Here is a 28,000-nt window from a genome sequence, read left to right as displayed (position 1 = left end):
AATTATAATTGTGCATAATTATTCATAATGCCTATTATGAATCTGTTATATGAAACCGTAAATTATTTCTAACGTGCGGTCCTGTTTCATGCTCGGCTTTGGCGTTTTCACCCTTGATCACGTGCTATTTGCGTGAATATGTTTTGGTTTACTATTTTTCTTCATTAACTAGATTTTGTTGTGTAATTAAACCCAGTAATATGATTCATTATCACTCTTTGTGCCCGATTAGGGTAAGTCCGTATTTACATTTTCCTTCTCACGTAAGCCTACATCACAAGGACACAAACATTAGATATTTGGACCATAGTAAACGAGGTCGATGCTAAGACTAGCATATGAAAAGCTAGGATGACGCATAGATCTTTAGAAAAGCGATAAAATTTGTATCATCCAACTTTAACTTACAATATATATTATACTCATTTCTTATTAGTATGAGGAAGTGTAGAGGCTTCTTTGTAACTGTGAGACGTTCATATCTCAACATAGCATATAATTCGGTCATGAAACTTAAACAAAAAACTATATCCTCACTAATTACACAAAAACCTCATACTTCAAGTATAATGAAACTCACAAACGCTCTTATAACAAGATTAGTGCCAAGAACTTCTTACGTTCCGAACGAACTTAGTAAATGTCTCAACGAATGTAATTACGAATTTTCATGATTCGAGTAATGGAATTTCCTGCCGTTTAATGATAGTTCTTTGACCCATAACAAATTATATGAGATGATTGTACTTACATTTACATAGATTCATCAGCTATAATGAACTCTTCAATTTAAAAAGACTATGTTGTGCATGCTGGGCATAGTTACGTTTAGATTTTACGCTATGATCCATATTTATATTATAACACTCATGTAATACGTACAAATGTACAAGGATATATTGGAAAATTCTCAGCCTATTATAGAACAAAACAAAATTTTAATGTCAAAATATTTTATTACTCAACATATTCTCCTCTTAATTGGATACATTTATTACAGGGAAACTGCAACGTCTCTAGAACTTTCAAAAAAATTTTTCTTCTTGCTCTGCAAACTAGACTTCTCCACAGCTTTTATTACCTCCTCGTTGGAAACTAATAACTTTTTTCCAGTTGAGGAAAGTCGGACGGAGCCAAATCTGATTAATAAGGGGGTGTTCTAGTAATTCACTGTAAATGATGATGTTGAGCTCTGAAGGACGATACTCTATATGGATGATAGAAAAAAATACCAAAATCTTTTGACGATGTATACTCAACACTCTTCCATGCCATTAACCAGTCGTTGAAAGCCAAAAACTTCAATCGATGATCGCAACGCCCAGACTATGGAACGCTGTGACTTCAGCTTCCTTGAACCTACTTCCGTTGACAATAGAGTATAGAGTGCGTAAATAGCTTCTCATAATCATATCCTTTTCAAATAGTCCGTCCATCGTGTCAGCGGTCATTCCCTGTTTCTGACTGCTTCATCCCTGTGATGTCTTGTTTGACTCTTCTGATTCCAATCCTCACTTTTTTCTTCCAAGCAGTTCACGCAGTTTATCGCTTCAAATTTTATCTTGTAATGTCACTTCTAACATGGCTTGATGAATTATTTTTATTTTATTTACAGGTTTTGTGTCAATGTGAGTGCTTCCGAGCCATACGTTAATGCTGGGGGGAAACATTGATCAAACACCTTTCGTTTGAGACATGTCGGTATATCTGACTTCAATGCATGTGTCAGCTTGTTAAATATAGCAACTCGAGTCAATCCCATCCTTCTGATTAGTTTTCTGGTGTGATTGTCTCTTCTCATTCAAATTTTATGTCCCAGATATTTGTAGGATGTTACGTATTCGATTTCTTCTCCTTTTAATATTGGATTACAACTGGAGAATGAGTTTGTCTTATATTGGACCTTGGTTTATATTTGAGTCTACTAAAAATAGCTCAACAGAATTTTATAATTTCAAAATATAAATGATGCCAAACATTCTTGGAAACGTCACGGATAAGCTTGTAAATTCAGTAATTTTCTATTCGTTGCAATATACGTTTAGTTGTAATTTTTTTTACTTTCGATGAAATTACATTGGTATTTACTTTTTATTTTCAGTCATTATCTCTTAGCAGCTGAAATGTAAAACTAGTTTGATGAAGAGAAATGGAAACACAACTTTAAGTGATAAATCGCTCATACGTTACTATATTTACATATTTTGATAGATAATTCTAGATTCTATAAAAAGAAATGATAATATTGAATCACAACAATCTGGAGTATTCACTAACATGTTATCTACCGCTACTACTTTTTTATTCAGATGCTCTATGCACTCACACCTATTTTCTCGAACTCTATTTTCTAAAAAATACGTAGGAGTAGTAAATTTTAATTGATACAGATTTATAGAGAACGAATAATCCACCTCATCTTCTATGATGAGTACAGTTTTGAGTATACTCTGATGAAATGGTTTTTCTATAAAAAGTAATCAAAAATGATGATGCTTTCTTTGGAAATAGACTAAAAATTTTCCAAATTCATTCAAACCGTTCAGTTCATACAATACTAGTCACTATAATCTTCCTTAGTGTTTTCTCATACTCTACCTTATTTAATATTGGATATTGATTAATCAGTTCTCAAATTGGAAATTGTGTAAAGTTATGAGAGGATGTTTAATTGTTTTTGATTGAACGCCATGATCAAGTAGATATTCATTTCACCGCATTGTCAATTTCGTACATAAGTTTTATAATACAACCTCCAACAAATAACGTGGTATAATGATACGTTCCCAGAAACGATACTTTGAATGTGCTTTCAGAATGAAACGTTGACAAGTACTTTTAAATATATCCTGAATATTTTATGTAAACTACATCTTACTTCGCACTCCATCTTTAGTATAAATCACTTCTGCTTGTAGTCAAGAATAGGGCCTTGGTTATGTTGGAAAGCTTCGTATAATATATGAAATTTGTACTCCAACATTTTATTTCCACGCATTGTAGGAGAAGATGATTATGACTTGACTTTGTAAGATTGAATACAGAAATGGAAAAATACGTGTATAATTTGTATAGGGAAGAAGATTGATAACCAATTTAGAAACTACTTTGTTAATTTCAAATGAATTTTTTTCTTATTACAAGTATTTATTTACAATCAGAATATTTTCTACATTCTATAGGTTAATTTACTTGCGTGGGTTAGGTTATCTAACATCTAAAATGTCTTGGTGATGCTCACATCCAGTGATGTAATCTCTTATACCTCATATTTGGTCTATTGGCCAACTTTTCAGTTGTTTCGCGTTTCATGGCGTTAACAAATCCTCTAATAGCGGATTTGGGTGGGTTTCTATATTTTGGTGGTATTTGATTATTCTCCCTTGGATAACTTCTTGAACAGTGCGCACACATTGTATACGAAGGACATTGATGACCAATTTCGGTAGATATCTTTTTTCTTTTAATTTATTGCTCTGGTTTACTTATTTGACGTCAAATGCTGAGAGTCAATGTTTAGAGTCAGAATTTTTTACAAAGTTCTCTGTATCGAAATTATAGATAAGAAGTCGGAATATTTCTTCCATAAGTTTGTATACACCTCTGCAAATTCAATCTCTTCCTTCGTACTTATTTGTTTCGACCGAGTAGTAAAATAATTCACAAAGAAACGTCGGAGTGTAGCTGAATAGAGAAATTTGTATTGAATAAATACACATCAAGATTGATTGATTGAGTAAATGGTAAAATATGAATCTCTTCAGCTCACTTAACATTTATTTAGTTTTCGTGATTAACTTAGTAGGTAGGAATTTCTACTCGAGAAAAATTAAGGCTGCTCGACCACCTTAAGGAAAAAGTACAAATATGGCTTTCATCCTAATTCCATGCATAGGCCAACGTGTAATTTATGGAAAACAATGGTTATGACAGGGGTAAGGTAGCTTGCTTTGATCCTGCCAGAACGGATTCTGTTTGAATTTTGGAAATTGATCTACAGCTGTTTCTTTGGTGCTCCATTATTTGGTACCGAACAGGCGAAAGACTCCTCTCGATAATGCTAATATCCTAATTTCTGTTGTCAACTTACTATACAATAATTTCTTGTTTTTATAGTGTATTTTCCAGAATTGTCCTTTTTGTGAAATGCATATATGATTTTATAGACGAGTGCTTATTGCATTTTCCTAGATAAATATAATTTAATTCAAATAGTTTCCATGTATTCATTTACAGATATTTCACTGAGTAAACATGAAATATAACATCAACGAATATAATTATATTATTCTAATAATTGTTCATATGATTTGTTTATTTCGTAATTTTTGCAATTATACACAAGAATCAATTATTTCCGAAATCTGAGATATTCATAGATTTTTTTTTAATTGAATTGTATTTTTTTAAGTGAAAGACGCTGACGTGATATGACATGATAATTTTGATTTCTGTGGATTTTTATGGCACCCTGATGTTTTGGATGTTTCAAAAATAATTTGAATGTGGACATCTACTTGCGCAACATATTCAATAGTAGATATAGTTATTCCATTATAATTGCACTCATACCAAATTAAGATTAATTAGGAAATGAAAAATAATGTTTACTCCTCGTCGTTTCGGTAAACATCTAACAAACCGTCAGTCCACGTGGACTCATCATCTCCCCTGTTTACCAATGAAAACATCAAATCGTTAACATAAATGCATTTCTATTGACTGAAGCTGTTAGAAGGCGTATGTACAAATTTTCTTCGGAATATTCTTGCCAGACAGTCTGCGATAAGTGGTGGGTTCGATGGGGAGATTAATTTAATTTATAAATTTCTTTAAGTAAATAGAAATATGGCGTTTTTCAGATCATGGGCGAATGAAGACTATGAAATTGTACAGTGTAGTGAGAATAGAGACAGGTATGAATTTAATAAAAAAGATTTATATATACAAATACAGCAAGTTATTTTAAATATATTCGAATGTTTAAAAAAGGAAAATATTCAGCAATTTGATAAAGCAATCATAATAAGAATTGTTGAATTAACTAGAGTAGATAATTTTTCCACTCATCGAGTAGTCACGAAAGGGGTTGCTGTGGATCATTCACAAAACCGAAAAGCATGTGAAGAAAAACTGAATTCAGTTGACAAAGCTACTCAAGACGATACATTTTTCACATTTATAGCACTTGTATTTATTATAATAACATCGACCGTATACTGAATCTTGTGGAGCCTCATTTGCGGTGTCAAATATTTTGTAAATTTCCCCAATTCTCATATTTTTGAAATGTTTTTGATATAGAAGCGTTGTAGTTCAAGCAACTAGTAGTCAAGATTTTCTAAGAACACTCTTCTGGGTTGTTTTGACAGTACATTTGTTTTATATATCACATATGAGTAGCTGGCTGCTATATTTAGTGCCCCATAAAAAATTACCATCGGTCAACGTCGCGTAATTCGCGCGAAGTTGTATGATACGCATAATTTATCTACGGTGTCTACGCCACCTTTAGTTACAATCATATCAGGTTTACCAGTTGCTCTGTCTATGATATCATTTCTATGCATCTTAGAAGAAGTAATACATTTTTGTTCTTCCGTATAATATACGACACTTCACTACATTTCGCTTGAAAGCGAACATAGAACTATTCTTAGGTCTTTTTAACTTTATCTGTGGTTTATTATTCTTCAGGGTATCTATGGGTGTTGAGTTCAGAAGCCAAGTCAGTGCTTGTGAAAAAATTATCCATTGTTATGTTGCGTTTAGATCCCAACACTGGTTCACCCAACTTGGAAACTAGAGATATATTCGATGCGTCAAGACAATATGGACCTGCCGATTGTTGTCCCACATATATCCCCATTTTTCCCGTATGAAACATTTTTGCATCGACCAGAGATTATACTTTCATTCCGTATTAATTGGGCTTATATGGAATATATATTCTAAATCCACAACGTTCTCGAAATACCCACAACATTTCGTCAATAGTTGCATATTGGGAAAAGAGAAATACATCAAAAAGTGTCATCACTACTGCCAGTTCATCATATTTTTGTCGTTTTAGCCTTGTTGTTTTATCGTCCAGTCGGAAATATTGAAGAAAGAATTTGAAACTTTCTAATGACATTGCCAGTCTGAATATAATTCAAATGCATCTATCTTCCTATAAGATATGTCTCGTTCTGTGTCAAAATTCTCATTATGAATTCCAACATTATCTTCTTCAAGACTGCTGCCACTGTCGTAAGCTTCTTCAACTCCACCCGATTCAGCTCCATCTCAATGATGCTGGAGTCTTTTCTGTTTGTCTTCATAACTTTCTAAAGCCATTTTCTTCAAACAATTCTAAATAAATAATAGGATGAGTAAATATATTTCAAAATAAATTTTTGACTTATTCTATATTCAGTATTATACAACTACACTGAAGCTAACGTCAGTCTGTAGGAAATGTAAGATCTGTCGCTGAGATAGAATTCACTCAAAACCACTGACACTTTTGACACATATAACTCACAATTTTGTACCGAAGAGAGATGTTTGAGGTAAGCAGATAATAGAAGTCATCGAGCTATAGCGTGGCACAATCGGAAATTTTCGGAAAAATTGTAAACTGTAGGTCTCTGAGACAGCATGCTAGCTTCAGAAGGTTAAAAACATGAGATCTGCAAAAATAACAGAACGAGAGTATATTAAGTCGTTCAATATTGATAACCTTAATCTATACACAAGAAAATATAGAAATCCATAAATGAATACAAGACAACACAAGTGAATATCTTTTTGTAGAGCTATGTCATAAGTCTCACACGGAATGATATAAACTTCTTAATAAGAACTCTACTTTTCTTGATACTTTTTGGTAAAAAAAATCATCAGTAGGTGAACTTCATAACCTCGACTACCGACAGGACTTATTCTATTATCCATAAAATTCCAAAATGTGTTACAGTTATTCAAAATTAATTCGACCTATAAATACTATTTTGATCAATTATTTGTCTTAAGAAAAAAATTTAAGAAGTGCATGTTATCAGTGCCATAAATTTTCGGCTACATTCAAGTAAAAGAACAGAATATTTCGCTTTGGTGTGAATGTATAAACACTCATAGCTTTTAACGTATTGAATAAGCATGTCACCGGCAATCATTACAATCAGTTATCAGTTTTAAAATAGCTTTTCGTTTGTTACTAGGAAAATTTGTACATCATTATTTCAATATATTGCCTTTAGTGATGACGCCGCACGCAATATTTATTTCTACATCGATATCATGTTTTACCTTTCTGTTCATCTAGTTCAACAGAAGTTTCATGGCTCATATTAGGGTGTGCAGTTGCGAAAAAAACCAGGTATCTATACATTTTTGTACTTCGTACCTTGTACAGCCAGTCGTAGACATGATGGTAAGTAGAAATTCTAATTTTAGCAGGTATATACGATATATACGAGAGATTGAGTCATTTGTCATATCAGTGGACACGCTTTCCAATATCCCCTCCAAAGAAAGTTGTCACCGATGTAGCCTAACTGTTCAATAACAATAGACTATTAAACAGACCTTGAAACTTCTGGAAATTCCGTAGATAAAGCAGTAATGATGAACCTGCGGTTTTTTTCAAGCATTCTATCACCTCGTTGAATCAGGTCATCTGAAAGGACATATTTGTGTCCTTGGTCCCCTCCTTCATGCACGTTATTACGGCTATCTTTAAACTTTCCACACCATTGACGCACAACACCATCACCATTCAAGTTTTCCCGATACATACGACTCTATGCAGCACTATTGCCTTCAGTCTGTAGAAAACGAATCACACTTCGCAAATCACACTTGGCGGGAGCATCAATAATAGCGGACATGTTTACGTGGCTGTAGTACAACGCCGACTGACACCTGAATGTCAACAATGACAAAGAAATCTTCATTATGCTCAATACGTTGTAACATGTCTACGCCAAATTCCACACGTTTTGGTCGATCTGTTGGTAACAGTGCCTGCAGCAACTGTACCTTATAGGAATACAGACGCAACTGTTTATGAAGAGTCCTCTGGATTGTGGTTGTAGGCATTTGGAGTTGCCTTGAGGCATGAAGAATTGAAGTTTTCGTATTGTGCTGGAATGTTTGCCGTATTCACTCCACATTTTCTAGACTTGTGCTGGGTCGTCCGGCTCCTCTTTTATGCAATACTGATCCGGTGCTCATGAAGCTATGCACGGATGGAGGGTCTGGATGGTGTGTCTCTTTGGAATTTTGTCCTGAAGTTCCGTGGAAACTGTGTATCTGATTTCGTCTCTATGACACGCATTGAGCTTTCTGTTATGGTGTCCACATCTTCATTTATAACTATTCAACCAATTAAAAAAAAAACTTTACACTGACACTTCTAATAAGTTATTATTCGTTGCTATGGTAACGCAATATTTTGTTTAGGCATCCTCGTGTATTGTGGAATGTTGTTGAATATATTTTTGATAACGCTTCATATATGCTTGCCTTAAAAAATTAAACAAGATAAATGTTCGGTGTCGAAAGAGTTTCAAGAAAAATGTAATAAAAGTTTTGGAAATGTCAAGACGAACATGCTCGGTGTAGGAAAGGGCAACAAAGAATCGATATGTGCGATGAATTGAATAAATTGAGCATGAACGATAGAAACCACTAGAAAGTTAAAATTATGTTTCAACTTTATGAAAAGTTACAATCACCAAGCGTGATTACCTAGTGGAGATGTAGGGCGCTTAGAATTGAAAAATGTAGAAAAAAGTCTTACTTATTGATAAATGTCTTTGGTCAAACCACTTATTATTAGGTGCAAAGGCCAGTTTTTAGCGTGAAGAAAATGAATGTTTCTCAAGTGCTATCGAATATGTGATACAAAGTTTGACTGCTTAGTTTTTGTGAGTTGCGTTTGACATTAATAATTCAAATGATAAATTTATACTATCTCATCAGCACATAATACATAGTGGTAGCCAAAGTAAATTTACATCAAAAGGAATCCGTGAAAAACTGCATCTAGTTTCAGTTAGTTAGTTACTACAGAGAACCTGTCAAAGGAGTAAGTCAAGATTATCTTGAATGTAAACTAAGAGTTTCATGTACACCAAACAATCGCGAATAAATGCTTAGTTTATCAGAGAAATTTCATATTTATAAATAGCCAAAAAATAATCTCTTCGTTGTTCCATTAAAAGTAAGCAAAAAATGCAATTATATGAAATTGGGGCATTCAGAATTCAATTATTGGGGAAAAATATAGATTTTTTTATGTTAGAACCTGAATTGGCAAATTTCATTGAAACACACAAATTACCACAAAAACTATCTGTACAATAGTTTGTGCGTGATGAGACATTTCATCAAATAAAAACTATCTAAATATATAAAAGCAATTAAGTACTTATGCCCAAACTTATCTGTTACGCATAAGAAATGGAACAAAACAAAGAAGTAAAGTAAAAAAGTTTTTTCAGCGGGTAAAAATCTTCTCTGAACTGAACTGAAGAGTTTTGTAATTCCTAGCTTAAGAAAATTATAACAAGACATTTGTTGTACCGTTTCCTTTCAAAAGATTAATACATTAAATAAGAGGATTAGTGGATCTTGACGTTCAAGAGATTTTTAAAACAGGAAAACATATCGGAGAAAAACTATACGCAATTTTGATATGTGTGGAATGAATAAAATGATTATAAGATAGATTCTAATCTTAAGGGCGGAGATTTCTCACTACAAACTACAAAATATCGTATTGTGCTTGAAGCTAGTTTTCTTCCAAGTTGTAATAAGTATAAGACGATTTAGAAGTGGTATGAACGATTTGAATTTTTTAATCGATATTAACGAATATAACCTAAATTTCAATTTTTTATAATTCAAGGAAAAGATCATTTTATTAAAAAAATAAATTCCGAGGTCCTCTCATCCCACAGGATTTCCCACATTCTTTTAGTTCTCTGTTTAATTGGATCAGTTTACATTAAGAGTTTGTCTTGCTGCTTGTCGATGTGTATATATTGGAGATTTTCGCACGTAATTTTATTATGCAAAAAACAAAAAAGGAATAGTTATCGGGAACAAGTCTATTCGAAAAGGAAAAGAACAAGAAGATAGAGATAATGTTAAACATTCAAACGAACTAATTGATATATAACTGTGCCATGAGTACATACATATATTGATTCTCAATAGAACTGAATACCTTCATTCTATTCTTCTTTTAGAAATGAGTATTAATTTGTACTAACGAGTCGTTAGTTCACACATCGCGTCGTTTAAATTGATGTTGTAGAGAGGCTTTAATCAAAAGATATGTATCCTATGATTAGATTCATACAAATTAAAATGATTGGACCACGATACCTTACCATCAACAGACTATCAATTTCACTAGAAACTGAATTTAATCCTAATATAACAAGTAAAATATAGGACCTGTACACGCAAAGTTCTAATCATCTCTCAGAGGCACTTGATTTTAGTAAAAAGGAAATTTAGAAATTACAAGCGAGTATAAAAGTCGATTCTAGAAAATACGTTGAAAAATATGATTTACCTATCCAAACCGATCCAATGAAATTTTTTGTAGTTGCTTTAATCTTTCCACTTAACCATTTAAAACTCCAAATATATGAGGAGTAGTCACAAAAAACTTAGTTAAGAAGAGACAGAAAATACTAAAGAAAATTGAGTGTCATACGTTTATATCGTTTCTTTGACAAAATCACTTAATAATAGTCTTTTATTACAATTACTAGAACGGAAAATTAATTTTTACAACCTGTATTGGTAAAAATCAGCTTCTTGTGTATTGAGCGAGGTCTCGGCAGATGTTTTCACATTATAAAGACAACTGTGTGCTGAATAATTATTCTCTCAACCTTCGAAATCAAAACTAGTTTGTGTACCAAATTTTTCCAAGCACGACGCAACAAATACTGTGTTTCCACAGCATCCTCATTCTTAATCCCTAGTATTTTACGTGTGATGTCGTCGTATAACATTGTAAATATCTTTGTCGTTAGTAATGCGGGATGTTACCAGGTCTCAACTGTTTTTTGTATGACCAATGAAGTTCTGACAGTGATAAGAAATGTGAGATTGCACTTCTTTCGTATGACTACAAAGATATCAATTTTAGGAAATAGAAGAAAATATTTATATTCTTGTAGCATCAAAAAAAGGTTTAATATAATATAAAGATTTAATATTGTCCTTTGGGTGTGGTTGAAAATCAGAAAGGAAACGAAAATATAGATTGTAATTATTGGAGAAGGAACGAGTAGAAAGAATAGAATTTGCATGAAAGGAGCTTATCTTCTAACATATATGAAATCGGAATTTATATTTTTTCGAACATAACCAAACAGGAATCTGTTCTATTGGTTGTACTCACCAAATAATTAGAAAATATATGAAAACTATCATACAAATGAAGATAAATGAAATTTTTTTGAGCACAATAAGCATAGAAAAACTTATCACAGAATATAAGGAATAAAATCACCACAAATTTACAAGGAACCTTTTTATTTAAGCTTTGATAGACTACAAATGAAAGATTAGCTCATATAAAACAATAATTTTCTCACAAAAACATTGGTACACTTACGGTTACTTTTCGACATAATCACTGAAAAGATTGAGACATTTTTCATATCTGTGGACAAGCTTTTCAACACCCTCTTCTAAGAAAGTTGCCGCCAATGTAGCCTTACCGTTAAATATCAATAGAAACAGAACTTGAAACTTCTGGAAATTCCGAAGATAAAGCAGTAATGATGAATCTGCGGTTTTCTTTAACCATTTTATCAACTCGTTGAATCAGGTCATCTGAAAAGACATATTTGCGTCCTTGGTCCCCTTTATCATGCACATCATAACGACCATCTTTAAACTGTCGACTGCATCACTCATGATGTTTTCCCTATACACACTACTCATTCTCCGATGGATTTCTGCAGCACTATGGCTTTCAGCCTATAGAAACCGAACCACTTCGAAATCCATTTTTGGTCATCTTCTAATTGATAACAGAAAATCTTTGGAAAATATTGTTTAATATATGGGATGCTAAAAAATGGTATTTAAATTTTGTTCGTATGTTTGACGATAATGGTTCTGGAATTTGTCGAAAATGAGCCATTAATAGTTCAAATTATGTCGCAGGTTCACTTTACCAAATTTCTTTCTTCGGTGTGGTTATGCTGACGTGATGTCAGCAAGTAAAATTCTCCTTATTGAATTGATACTAATCTGCATGAAGTCACAATATATTAGACAGAAATGATCAATATACTGAATATTTGGGCAGGCATTTTGACCATTTTTTCATCTACGAATATTTAGCTTGAGACATTTACTTGAATTAATCAGAAAAAGTAATGTGATCTTTCAATAATCCAAATATTGAAAGTTAATATGAGTCTTCCTAAAAACTAATCTTTTTAACAGGATAAAGCGCCACCACACGAGTTCACGTCTTTTTACTTTATATTCATATGTTCAAACTAGTATTATTTAATCTGATTTCTCATTGCTCATAACGGTTTTGCCATGATTTTCCACTTTAACGGGCTCTTTTTGCACTACGATAATAAGTTTCTGCTTTCATTGGAATAACCTCATTCAAAAAGTATATAGAATTTCGCAGAATTATTGTCATTATAATGCGTACATTTTTGTTCATAACAACTAGAAATTTTGTTATGAATTCTTACATATCACATTAGTTGATTTACTCAATAAACTTTGAATCAACTCAAGGTAGTTTCAACATTTCTTCACATTTTTCTTCATTCATTTTATGGATGGATAAACTTACATTCTAGCACTTCCAACATTCAGATTCAGACTGACCCTTCCTCCCAGAAATCCTTCTATGAATGAACTGGCGTCAAAATATTACAAGTTCTGTTTCATTTACACTGATGCATAGAAAACAACATAGGGTAATGCTGCAGTTCACATTTGTGACGACAAAAAATTTACTAACTAACAAATGTAGTATTTAAGCTGGAGAAGCATTTGCTATGCTCCAAGCTCTAAAAATTTGCCGAACAGCAAATGAAAAAAAAATTCCCATTCATCTCTGATTCATTAAGCACACTAACAGATCTAAAACTTTATACCCATCACACCCCATCCATTAACTAATTAAACTTTTTGCCTCACAACATAAAAACATCATGAGTCTGTGGGTACCATCACACACGGGAATAAAAGGCAACGAAGATTCTTCAGCCCTAAAGTCCACCTCCACAGATAATCTATCACTCATTACAAAATTTTCCCACACCGATTATAAATTATCAGTAATAGAGCACATACCAGGTCTGGATATTAAATAACTAGACCAAGGGGACAATTCTATATCTCGTGCGTGCGTGCTGACCGTCTAATGAGAATCCGGATGTTTGTCGAGGCTGTAAACGCCAATAAAGAAACAGTTAGGTTAGGTTAGGTTTTACACATGACGAAAGTCTATGCGAAGTTGGTGCCAAAAAACTGACTCCTGACCAAAAGCTCTTGCGTCAACGGGTCTGATCAGATTTCCTCGAAAGGTTAGGAAGGTTGGAAAAAGATCTGCTTTGAAAAGGACCCGATTTGAGTCGATGGAAGCGGTAAAGCAAAAAAGGCAGAGCTCCTAAAGGTACTCATCAAAGAAGACTCCCAGCACTGCTTCGGTCAAAGGGAAAACATATGGAAAGGTATTTGGCGAGGGGAGGGGAATATATTGATTTTTATAATATACCCCTTTTTCGTAACTAGTCTCGTTATAATAGCCAAACCCCGTATATCGAAAATGACAATCAAAATCTGGAAAGAAACCGAAACAAATTTAATACAAATAAAACCCGAAATTGAAACCATACTACCACTGCCCCCAAAAAAAGAGAACAAGTAATCTTTAATCATTTAAGAATTGGACACACGCGGATAACATATCAACATCTTCTAACAAAAGAAACGACGCCTGCGTCTTTATGTCAAACATGTCAAACCAGCCTCGCAGTGAAGCATCTACTAATCCAATGGCCTCAAAATGAAGAATACAGATCACGCTACAAGCTAGGAAAAAATTAGAAATCAATTCTCTCTTCATCCGGAAACAAAGTGCTATGTTATCTTAAAGACACAAATTTGATATCTAAAATCTAATGTCTCATTTTTATAAATAATATTACTATGTTGTGAATGTCTCCCCTGCTAATAACTCTTAGTAGTTGATGTGGGGTTATGTATGTTTAAATAAAAAAAAATTACAATACTTGCAAACATGTTTTATATCAGTACCGTATAAATCTTGATATATTATTTGAAATAATGTGTTTAACCTTTGCTGTTTGGAACGTAAACTCATATTTTATTTAAATTTACGGTTCTTTATAACCTTCACTGAACCTTCGGATTTATCACTTGTTTTATTGCCTTTAAATCTTCTCCCGATACTTCTTTGATTTTTACAGATATAAGGAGGGAAAAGTTCACGGAATGCGGTCGATCTCTACGTTTTTATAGATACGGATGCTTTGGAAGGAATTATTGAAAATGGAAATTTAGGTGCACAAAATATTCTATATTCAATGAGAGAATCTTGAAAATTGTATCATATAGGATTATACATAATTTCGGTTTCAAAACATAAACTTCACGCTAAATTATATAGAAAATTATTTATATTGAATATAACCTTTTTAAAGTTATTCAATCATTTATATACGACTTACATCAAAAATATTTTCGAGTCTACCCGATTGCACCTTACCACTTTAATTAATGTTTTATTTCATAATAGCACTTTTTCCAATTGCCTTTGGGTTTTTAAGTAACAAATGCACAAGTGATACTATATTCTCCCTCCTTAATAATGTCTACTCTAGCCTAAACAACCATCACTCCACTGCAACAACTATTTGTGATTTTTCTAAGGCTTTCGATTGTGTTAATCATAATATTTTAATTAACAAATTGCAGTACTATAGTTTCAAAGGAACACCTCTCGCATGCATGTTTTAAGTCATACCTTACCAAGAGAAGCCAGCTTGTAAGGGTTGATACAACGATGTCTTCTTGCAAGCCAATAGAATATGGATTGCCCCAAGGCTCAGTACTACTCCCTATTTTGTTTCTTATGTTTATAAACTTCATCGCCTGTATAGACATCAGTGGTAAAATATTGCAGATGAAACTAGTTTCTCTTGAAGCAACCCTAATCTCACGGCACTTCATAGGACCATATTTAGTGACCTGATCACCTCTAAATCATGTTACGATTCTAATCTTCGGTGTCTCATCGTTTTTAAAACCAAAGTTTCAATTGCAAATTAAATCTCTTCATCACCTCAATTACCGTTTCATTTCAAAATAGCTCTTTTCCCAATTGCCTTAAGATGACTGCTAAAAGAGCTGTTAGATTAAAAATTCTGACTCTTCCTTCCTTATCAATCTTTGAATCCCTCTGCCTTATTCGTAAACACGATTCTCCAATTTCTATGCAAGAAAAATGCACCATCAGTTGCCAATTGGAACCAAATCTATATCATCTTTTCCCACATTCCGCAATAATCTGAGGGCATATTTACTAGAAAGTGCCTTCTACTCTGTAAAAGACTTCTATTCTAATAATAATATTTAATTCCGAACATGCTGCTTACTGGTTTAATTTTTGTCACGGACTTATATACTAATTATTACTCAGTACTATTACCTACAATTTTGTTATTCATTGTGGTTTTCTTCTGTATAGTGAAATTTTTATTTTATTTGTATCTTTATTTAGTTATTTTTATGTTTGCTTTAAAATTTTACAAGATTTTGTCCACAGATTGTAACAAATTTTGTCCACTTTTTATTTTTTTGATTTTTACTATTCGAATTTTTCTCTCAACAGAGAATTAGTACTTCAACAGTATATTTTCTGAATATTTTTCGTGCTAGTTTGTAATAAAAAAATATTGTCCACGAATTCATTATTAGAAGGTAGATACAAATCTTAATATAACATTTTTTGGATGTTTTCATTTCAACGAAGATATCAATTCATTTGTTGAGGTTGTTCAGTTTTTCAATGATACCTATATCTTCATAATGTTTGGTATTTTGTTTTATTATTACTAGCCCATTAGACAAATGTATTGTTTGATATAATTTATATATTTCCTTTTGATCTGTGATAATTCTCATTTCTAAAATGTGTTCTGGAATATATATTTTTCATGTATACAAATACATCAATTCTTCTTTATGTTGCGGAAGGCCATCGGCAGTTCATGTCACTATTCAACGTCTTGAGGGTCCTTTGGTCTAAACATGGTGCAGTATTTTCTCAATGTCTCTAGGCTCTAGCCCTTATAGTCACTAATATGTTCTATACGTTATTAGTGCTATTGTTGTTCTTCTCAAAAAGAGTATTTCTTGAGATTTTTTCGGTTGCCTCTTCTGTTAATGTGATGATAATTAATAATCTTAGCTACATCATACCCTCTATAGTTAGCTGGATTTTATTCCTCACTATTGATGCACACACATAGTCTTTTTGGTTTGGTGTAATCTTTTGGAAAATATTACTTTGTACTATCCTAGATTTGAACCCAATTTATCATAACAACAAAAAAATTCCAAATATTTTATTGAAAATTGAGGAAACCTACTCTAATATTTTTGATAATCAAATATTTCCTTTGGATTAAGAATGAAAAATTGAATCACAATAATTCAAGCTAAAACCATAATTTTCTACTGCAATTGTTCACGTGAAATTACTGCTGAGACTCGAAAATGTTTGGGGGTTTATCTCCATCGTTTCTTCAATCGCGAAACTAACTTCTTCATTGTATAAATTGTGACGATCTTCAAACACATAAAAACAAATTATTAAAACAAAGAACTACGAACATACTTAATGTAGGTAGTAAAGATAGAATTCCGACAATGTCTTGATTGTTATCAAAAGATCAAATTTTCTGTTTATACATACATACAAAAATAATTCAAGTAACTTTGATGAGACACAAGCGAATTTCTTACGATAAATAGCCTTCTCAACAGCAACAACGAATACGAAGAATCCGTTTAACAACCCAGTGTACTGCGAGAAACATCAAAGATGTGAAACAGTGGCTCATTAGGACAAATATTTTGATGAAAATACTAAATCGAAAGAGAAATTCATTATAAAAATTATCAATAATCCACTAATTACATTTCCCACCCCATCAAATGTTTCTTATATATGAAATTTGGTTCACAGCCAGGAATAATTCAAATTTCTATTTTTCGGCAATACATTATTGACCAAATGTTTCAATAAATTAAACCATATTTGTCGAGACGTTAGTTTTGAATTATTACTAGGCATTTTACATGCAAATGGAGCTTTTTTTAATTGTTTATATATCCATATTGGTCAAGCAATCAACTATATATCTTATAACATCCTTTTCTAGGATATGTTATAACAATTTAATATCAGCTATACTAGGGGTCGGAAAGATATTTTCGTATTAAAATAGCATCTTAGTAAATAATGAGATATATTTTATTAAGAAAATAATTACAAACATAGTTGATTAAACTTTATTTATAAACTTTCTCTAAGATATCAGTGGCTCCCCTGAGGTTGAATCTGTGATGTCAATTTAGTCAAGTAAAGTTCATAGTTAGTCGAACACAGGCATCCTGATTTTCACTAATTAACGTTTTTACTTAAAATAAATTTAATTTGTAAAAATATTTGCTCACATTTATAAGTGGACCCGACTATGGACAAAATGGTAAAGCCAATTATTTTTTAATGATGAAAACCTTGGAAGGAAGTGATACCCAACATGTTGATATCATGAGAAAATGATTATCTTCTGTATTTTTCAAATCGTTCCGCAATTTCATAATGTTAAACTTTTAAGATCATCATCATTTCTAAACTAAAATTGTCAACTTTTATATATTCAAAATACTTCTAATTCATCATATTTTCCTTTATTCCATCCGGCTTCATTATAAATGTGAATATTTCTTATGATTTGGAACCTACTCTCATATTCACTTTTAAATCGAAATCAAACTTTCGAACATGTTTAGAGTGCGTCCATCGATATTTTCTTTTTCATCTTCGCTTTTTAACAAAGGAGAGAAATAGATTTTGTAGCAGCTACAAATAATACCAACTTTGAATTTAAACTCTTTCCATTCCTCATATATTTTCAAAATTGTGCGATTTGTTCATCATTAAGTTCGAGGTCATTTTCACTGATTTCGTGAAGAAATATTTGTATATCATCAAAAAACTCTACAAATTTAAAGAACTTTGCACCGACTTAACAATCGTATTTCAGAATGTAATAACAAGTCACCACATTTCGATTCGATTTCATTCAAAAAACTTTGAAGCGCCTGTGTATTAATGCTAATCGTGCTATTATTATGTTTACGATCTTAACATTACATCCTTAAGTTGTTGCCTTTGTAAATAAATTTTCTTCATGTGTTTCCATTAGTTTTACATATCCTCTAGTTCTTGGAGCACCGTCAGTTGTTATGGAAAATAATTCATTTTTCAAATCCGACACTTGCACATTTTTGAAATTTGTAAACTTTTCTACTTAACGAAAAATATCAGTACCTATGGTGGTGTCATAAATTGAAGCAAGAACGCATAGTTCTTCATTGACATTTTCACTATTTATTGATTGAAATCTAATAATTATTGCAACCCAACCAATACTATTTATATCGGTACTTCCGTCAACTGCAATGCTAATTATGTCACAAGATAACAAATCCTTTAAACACGACGCTGGACTGTTCTAGCTGACAATGGCATTTGATATTGCCATTGCCATTTCACTCACATCTTTATGTTTTGAAAAAAAGTGTCGCTCAATATTATAAGCTCTCACTGTTATTATGATCTGTACATAAAGAACATATCATTTTGTCACCATTTTCGATACATCCTTACTTTTCTGTCCACACATTTTAAAATAATCTCTTTTTAGCTTGACCATGGTAATTTGAAATAATGAAATTCATTTCACTAGATCACTAGGTCAATATTATTGTGCTACTGTACTACACGTGCTATAACTGTAATTGAAATACAACTGAGATAGCGACGCTCGCGTCCAGGAATGGTACAATTTATTCGGACAATACCGTTGCATTCCGCATATTATCGGCCGATTCCATATCCAGTCAAGTCAAGAATTTGAGGATTTGCAGTTGCAACTTTAACACGATTCTTCACATTTCATTTTACCATTCTCATATATATAATTATTCATTCTTAGCCTACTATAGAACCAAACAAAATTTCAATGTCAAAATATTTTATTACTCAACAAATTCTCCTCTTAATTGGATACATTTATTATTGCGAACGTGCAACGTCTCTAGACCTTTAAAAAAACTGTTTCTTCTTGCTCTGCAAACCAGACCTCAACAGCTTTTATTATCTCCTCGTTCCAAGAAAGTTTACGACCTTTTAACATTTTTATCAATTAAGGAAAGAGATGATAGTGAGACGGAGCCAAATCTGGTGAATAATGGGGGTGTTCTAATAATTCAAACTCTGAATTACGAATTTGTTGCATGACAACATGAGATTTCTGTGCAGGGGCGTTGTCCTGCAAAAACAAAACCCCTCTGGATAGCTTTCCGCGTCTTTTCCCTTCAATTTTTTCCAGTCGAGTGGTTGGTAATGTGAAATAGTAATCTCCAGTTATTACTCTAGCCTTATTCAAAAAATCAATCATGATTCCTCCATGGCAATCCCAAAAAACTGATCAAGAGCTTTTCGAGCAGATTTTGGGACACGAAACTTCTTAGGTTTTGGAGAACCAGAGTATCGACATTCTATCGATTGTTGCTCTGTTTCGGGATCGAAGAAATGTACCCAAGTCTCATCCATTGTAACAATTCGGTTTAAGAAGTCTACATCGTTTTCAAATCGAGCACAGATCGAACGCGACGCTTCTACCCTTGTATGCTTTTGGTCAACATTTGGGGATCCATTTTGCAGTAATTTTTCTCATGTCCAAATTGACGTGAACTCTATGATGAACGCGTTCGTATGAAATATTCAGTGCTTCAGATATCCGTTTTAGCCCAATTCCACGGCCTGATAAAATCATGTCATGAACTGCAACGATATTTTCGGGCCTTCCCAATCGGTCATCATATTCAATGGAAAATTTACCTCTTTTGAAGCTTGCAGTTCAATTTTTCACGGTTGCATATGAAGGACATTGATCACAAGGGTGTTAAGTATATCTTCGTGAATCTGCTTACCTCTCAACATCTTTTTTCATTTAATTTATTGCGTAACCCTGGTTTACTCTTTTGACGTGAAACTTCACACTGACCCTTCTAATAAGTTATTGTTCGTTACTATGGTAACGAAATTTTGTGTTCATGCATGGAACTGGTCTAGGCTAACTAGATATCAAAACATCCTCTTACATGCAATTATTATAATTTTAACTTGAATTTTTACTTACTTGGAGATCAAAATAATTTCACTCTAGCTAAACCCTCAGTTATAACAAATTCATAATCAACCTGAACGATACTTTTTCTATTTTACGCTCAATTCCTAATAAATTAGGAGAAGTAATTGCCACCTGCTACGCCGATTTTAATAACGAATCTGAGCTAATATTAGAAAATGAAAGCCATGAAGCAGGATTTGAACAAACTGTAATAATTGTAACTGCGAATGTATAATAATTTGATATTATAAAATAATTTAACATAAAATGTCATACACAAATAAATTCATTTGGTGCTCTAGTTTCAAATAGAACAAAGAACAAAGAGTAAATATGTTTATGTACATAATATGACGGATGTATGAAATACCTCCACCAACCAACATTCATATTATTTCCACCATAATTTTAATTTGAAAAAAAAATTAATAATATATATATATATATATATATATATATATATATATATATATATATATATTTATATAAACAAATTCAATACGCCTCTCTACTTTGATCTCTTGTATGCTGAAGCGAAATAAAATAATGATTTTTATAAATTCCAGTGAAACGAGAATAAAACTATACGCTTTCAGTAACATGAACACATGAACGATTTTTGGTTGTTATGAAATTTCTGAATGAAATTGTTGCATACTATATAGGAAAAACTTGAGTCGTACATTCAATGATTCCATCTATATGCAATCATTGACGAAAAATAAATAATAAGTAAATGAATCAAGTTTCAAAACAAATTGTCACGCGGAAACATATGAAATCGAAAGCTACAGCAAGATTTTGAAATAATTTCTCTTCAAACTTATTGGGTATCAAGTCAAAGCTGCATATTTCACACGAAAATTTTATGAACAGAATAGAGAGAGAATGAGAGGGAGAAATAGGTGACCAAAAAATGAATTATGACGATTGAGTCATTCCACTAAATGTTGAATCCTGATTTTGATGCCATACAATTATAGCATTTATTAAATGAATACTAGATAACGTGTCGATAATTGAAATTTAAAACAGTACGTTCTCAAGATCTAGTTATTACATTTCAAGTATTAAGACAGTTGAATCTGGAATGAAGTGTCTCAGTAACAAATGACTGTGTCTTGAATTATTTCACACTATATAGGATACTCACAATAAGCCTCCTCAGAGCATTTAATTTATAATTGTGAGAATTCTAAGCATACCTAAAGTGGCCATCAAATATGTTTGTATTGTTGATAAACTGCTACTCATTAGTTGACTAGTTGCTAGTTGAGTGAGTAAAGATTCTTCAAATATCAATTTGGGCTTCAGAGAAATTTTCGGCAGGCATAAAGATTCCCACAAGTTAATCCCACAATTCCTCAAAGGCTTGTCATTATCAACACTGTTCTTTACACTAAGAATTTTAAGCAGGTGTGATAAATTTAAATTAGCTTTACTTTACTAAGCTTTGGGTGTACTTTGTTTTGTACATAGAGTTAATAATTTAAAGGTTTAATATTGTTGGAACCCTATAATAATTTGGAAAGGTTAGTATCGAGAACACAGTTTCCGATTACCAAAAGTAAACCAAGTTTCCAAAGTATTGCCATCCTTTTATCACCGAAGGACTTATCTTAAATTTACTAGTGAGTGACATATAATTTATTTTACCTTATATTGAAAGAAGAGGGAATTACTAATATACATTAAAATGAATAATTTAAAAGAAAATCACAATCAAAAGCGCAAAAAACATTGGTAGTGAATACCACACTGATTATATAGATATATTTGTCTACATAGAACAAAGGTGGTTGGATAAGAAGACAAAATCTAGGGAAAAATGATTACCTAAATTTCCAGAAAGATAACTTACTAATTTGTTACCTAAAATAACCTTTTTGACTTGTGAACTCTAATCACATCAGAAGTTCGCTTTATGGTTTAAAGTTAAACATACTTTGTCGTGTGAAGAGGCATCGTTTGTAAAAATAATACATAATTCATACTACTAAATAATTAATAACTTTAAACCAGCATCAGTTATTACTTCATAATTTTCATCATCAAACTATTACGAAAACGGTTCACAGTCTCGAGTTTTACCAAGAGTGTAGAACTGAATGATTTTCATTTTCACTTGAGATCCAACCTAGTCTTTTTCCGTTGACGCCCTTTATTTCCAATATGGATGGCGGTATGAATTTTTTTCCTGAGCAAATCCCACTTTTTTCCAGTTATCTACCTATCCCGAAGACGGAGTCATCTTTTCCTGAAACACCCTCTATGTACGTATATAAGCATTAGCCTTCTCATGTAAAATCAATAATTTCATGAAATCAACTGAAAGCTATATACTATATACGAGGGTTGCAACTGAAGTTTTGAAATCTTGGTCAAATGAACATTTTCGAGCGATGATCTTCTATGACGCGGATTGAACCAACAGCAATATGCCGATCAACTCTCTCCTACTTCTAATGATAGAGTATCATGTCGAGCCACTATGTTTCTCTGGTTTTCGGAATTAAATCGTGGTTGATTCGGTATAGGATGAATTTCATGAAGGTCTTCCCAAATCAGCTGTTGTACCAATCAACATCGATGCCTTGTGTAAACTGATATTGCAAGATCATTATGTGACATAACTTGACATTGGATCATACTTGAGTATGAGTTTTACTCAGATATATTCAATATTGCAAAGCATTTGGCTGTCAAAGAGATTTGTTCTCGTTGGATACCACAATTTGACAATCAAAAAAAGTTGTGTGTCGGGCGATGCTAAGGAATGTTCGAACGCAGTGTTCCAAAAGACATCTATGAGATCGTAATAGAATACGAATCTTGGATTTATGCATATTAACCTGAAGCTAAACAACAATTGATTGTTTGGGCATTCAATACGAGCCAAATTCAACAAGAGTTATTCTAGCACGAAGCACTTCGTCTAGTTGTTTTTCGGAATAACTGGACATGTTGGACATCAGTCTAATACAGCAGCGTACAATTGTTAAATATGAAATGTACACCAGCATTCGTTTGCCAGACGTGATCGAAAAAATATGGGAAAACAATCACGCAGAAGTCGAATCATTCTCCACTACGACAGTGCGAGCTCTCTTACATCTGTTTAAACAAAAACGTTTTTGAACAGTTAAAACATCGAATTGTTAGGTCATCCGCTGCACAGTCCTTGTTTAGCACCCAATGTTTATTTTTTATTCCCGCAGATTGAATTATATTGCTGTGTAAATAATGACATGTTTTGGAGGTACCTCAATCGGAATGGAAAAAATGCTTCGACAATTCATAAAAATTTATGAAAATAAAATATACTGGAAATTTGTACTATCATTAGTGCTTCAAAATTAGTGGTGGTAAATAAATAATGGAAGCAGTTCATTTGTTATAAATTATATATTAAAATTGAAAACAATTCAACTAAAAATTGATCTCGCAATTGAACATTTATTGTAAATTTGTGGTTTATTTCTAATTATTGTATTAAATTTTTCTATTTTTTCCACAAAATGAGTAACTCGATTTTTGAATTTAAACTATGTTAATCGCTATAAGTCATCTGTTTCCACCTCATTTCTACTCCACACTGAATTCTCTGTGATTAAAAGTAGAGGGGACTACAAATCGATTAGTAATTACGAAACTAGTCATTGATGATGAAAAAGTTCGCGAGAAGTAGTTTACCGAACTTCACTTTATAATCATCCTCTAGTTATTTGATAAGATTGTGAAAGTGAAAATTACTGTGAAAAATGTATTTCACAGGGTTTGATAGAAATTTTCTATCATATAAATGAAATGTGAAAGGTTTGTAGAAAAGAAATGAGATAAAAAACTAGGGGAAGTTATTTTTAGATACCTTTACAAAGGATATTTTTTCTTAGAAAAGTTATTAATTTCATTGAAGATGATACTGACGCCAATAATACAGAATACTCATATTTGGTTACAATAAAATTATTGGAGAATGGAAATCCCTAATCCTTTTTCGAAGCGCAGAATGCTGAGAGTGAACGAAATAAATCGTCGAATGGAATGTTGTACAAAACTAGACTACTAGTTCTATTCTGTGAATAGATGGAGAGAGACGAGAAGATTTCATAACTTAAAATATAGGATTTATGGGGCATAGTAGTAGAAGATTATAGAGAAGTGAACATAAATATACAATGCGGTCCAGATGTATCGAATAAATTCATACCAATAACAAATACCCCGGTCATCACGTTTCGCAGTCTACAGTTAGCAAAATTGAAAAAAAGGTCCGTGAAACTGGAAATGAGGAAAATATTAAAAAACCAGATAGAAATGTTCAATTTACTATTGAAAAAAAGTTAGATGTATTTCTAGACATTGAGGAAAATCCGCAAAAGACAACTTAAAAACTTACCGCCGACAATGATATGAGTAAATCATCTATTTTGAGAGTTTTGCACGTAAAATACCACCCTTGCAAAGTTAGTTGGTTCAGCAGTTGAATGAAGATGCTTATAATAAGAGGCGAGAATTTTGTGTATTGATTATTGACAGAATGAACACACATTTGCAGTTAATAAACAAAATAGTTTTTTCTGTTGAAGCGATTTTCATTGAACGGAGCGGTTAACAAACAGAACTGTAGATAGTGGAGGAGAAAAAATCCTAACTGGACGTGTGAGGCTCATACTCAATATCCTTAAAAAATTATATTATTAATTAATAAAATTATTGACCTTTATTTTTCTGAGAGCACAGTTAATGGTGAGGTTTTTTGATTAACCTCTCAGTACCTACATTACAAAGACTTTTTACTGATGTTAATCAACCAAATTAGATAAATCGATCTATTTACTACCAACAAGACGGAGCTCCACCGCATTTTAGACGTACAAATAGAAATTATTTGAACGAGGTTTTCCCCAATAGGAATGGAATGGATTGGAAGACATGGAATGATCGAATGGCAGGCTAGATCTCCCGATTTCGTTCCTCTCGAATACTTCTTTTGGGGTTATCTGGAATATAAAGTATATTTCAATAGACCAGACAATATTGATTATTTAAAAGATAGGATAATGAAAGAATGTTGTAAGAGAATCATTTTCATACTGTAAATAATCAATTTAATAATAAAAATCCAAATGTTCCAGCTTTTCCTCACATTATACATAATAAAGTTGTGATTTAATTCATTCAATAAATATGGACCGCATTGAATAATTTTGTCTTGTTAGCTCGTTATCTTGAAAACAGAAAGAGATACCAATTTTTTTAAAAGCAAACCCCAATTATTTTAGAGTTTTTTACCTAATTTGGAGACGGGATTTTATTTTTAAATAGCCCACATATACTACTATATATAATATAATGAAAGAGTGATAAAATTGAATCCTTAGGCTTCATGATCCGTATTAATATTATCTTTAGCCATTCCTTCATGATTATAATCATATTGTTGACAATTCTGTCAAGAAATTCCAATATTAAAAATATATTATCATAAAATGACAATAGAGCATTACATTCTTCGAAGGTTTTAGTGAGTAACTAATTTTGAGTCATTTCAGCTCTTTCTGAAATGATACAAAAACATTGTTCGCTTTTTACAGCTGATTTGAAGTTAGCTGAAATTATCTTTCGATGTCTGGGCTCTATAATATCATAATATGTCATATATAACATAGCTTATTAGATCTAGGAAAAGCGAGAAAGTTCTTACGAAGACGATTCGTCAACTCATATAATATAATAAAAAGAGTTCATTTATCAAAGTTCCTTTCGACGATGTCATCTAAAAGCTGCTCATGAGACCACTGAAAATTTATGTCCTGTTATAATAACTGCAGCTTCTTCGAAATTAGTGCAATTCATTGCATTACACAATGAAAATAATCTTTCTTGTATGTAATACTATCAACATTTCTAATGTGAGTGTTGAAAAAAAGCGTATACTCAATTATCTCTTAAGCAATTTTAAGAATTGAGCTTGAAATACAGAAAATTATTTAGTTATTCAACTTCAAATTCCATTCAATTGCATAGAGTTATATATTTACAACTAATATATGGTCTCTGAAACCAAATCTCAAATTTTTATTTCTATAGTGCCACCACACAAACTCCCTTTTGAGCTTAACATCGTACGCTTAACACAAATGTAGCCGTCATCCTGCTCAACTTTTCATTGAACCTTTATAACATTGAGTATTAGAGGCCGATATCAGCACATGCATACCTACTCGATTTACTCAAGACACTGCCAGAGGCCGAAATTCGCCTTTTGACTAACTTAATTTGGCCATATCGCGAAATACACCATCCATTGAATACGCCGTTGCCGATAGAATTGTAAGTGAGCAACCTAACCTTAAATTAATGAATAGTGCAGTTTGCCTGTTAGTGTCTTTTTTGGAGGCAAGAACATCAGACATCCAATTAATCAAATGTATTGATAGAGCAATTAAAAAAGAAACGGTCATTTCACAAAGGGTTTCAACGTACCCCATATGAGGCTATGTTTAGCACTCCACCTATTAATGGTTTGACTGATTCAAATCTTCCACTTGAAATCGTAAAGAGGTTACAAGATAAAATATTTCGAGACTCCTGAAGAGTGTAAGCGAAAATGTTGAAGATATATTTTCTGATGAATCCGACACAGAATTACTGAATAGAAACTGGAGAGAACATTTTGGTAAAGATTCCTGATATCGATAGAGGACTTTTGGCTCCTCGTTATGTTTTGGCTGTTATATTATCGGAGAACGAGGGTTTGTACCAACTTGGTACATCAACTGGCGTTTTAGAAAAACTATTTGTAAGAAACGAATTTGAGGTTGTTGATTGAATGGATTTAAAAATGGTTTCAATTCATTTTTCTTTTACATCCTTCGCAAACAAATACATTGGAATCATTTGATGTACCTCTTGACATAACATTCAGTCTAAGAATAATTGCAGCAAAATAATCCAATTCTTCGCAGAGATTTGTATGGTGCAACTGTCGTTAACAATGTGGGCACAAGAATTGGAAATGTGTGATGAATAAAGTAAAATGTAAAAAAAAATTAAAAAAAATCAAATGAGGAAGAAAACGGAACACATATGGAAATTATTGAAGAATGAACGAGTAAAAATTTGAATGAAAGGAGCTTATGATCTAGCATATAAAAAAATTGAATTTATATTTTTTAAAATATAACTAAACAGAAATATGTTGTATTCTATTCGTTCTGTTCCCCAAATATATAGAAAATACGAATTTATATGAAAACAATCATACAAAGTTTGCTTAAAACCAAAGGGAATCCTTAAAGTTAATTGGAATTTTTGTTATCACCATAAAAAAAAACAGAGAAAAACTTACCAGCGAATACAAAGAATAAAATCGCCATAAATTTAATGAAATAATTTACCTCGTTTTGAAGTGTAGAGGAAGAATTCTAATACATTCCGAAATTTTATTGAATTTCTCGATAACGAATTAATTTCTCCAAAAACTCGAA

The 28,000-nt window shown here is 32.2% G+C and overlaps 1 protein-coding gene and 1 pseudogene across 1 annotated transcript in view; both read left to right on the top strand.

Moving 5' to 3' along the window:
* Positions 1 to 28,000, top strand: part of LOC130446774 (connectin-like) — a 776,872-nt gene that overhangs the window by 126,084 nt on the left and 622,788 nt on the right. The gene's annotated exons all lie outside the window — the stretch shown is intronic.
* Positions 570 to 27,580, top strand: LOC130446870 (uncharacterized; annotated as a pseudogene).

Source organism: Diorhabda sublineata, chromosome 7, assembly GCF_026230105.1.
Source record: "Diorhabda sublineata isolate icDioSubl1.1 chromosome 7, icDioSubl1.1, whole genome shotgun sequence".
Classification (NCBI taxonomy): domain Eukaryota; kingdom Metazoa; phylum Arthropoda; class Insecta; order Coleoptera; family Chrysomelidae; genus Diorhabda; species Diorhabda sublineata.
The sequence above is the reverse complement of the archived record's forward strand: the minus strand, read 5'-3'. Positions and strand labels throughout refer to the sequence as shown.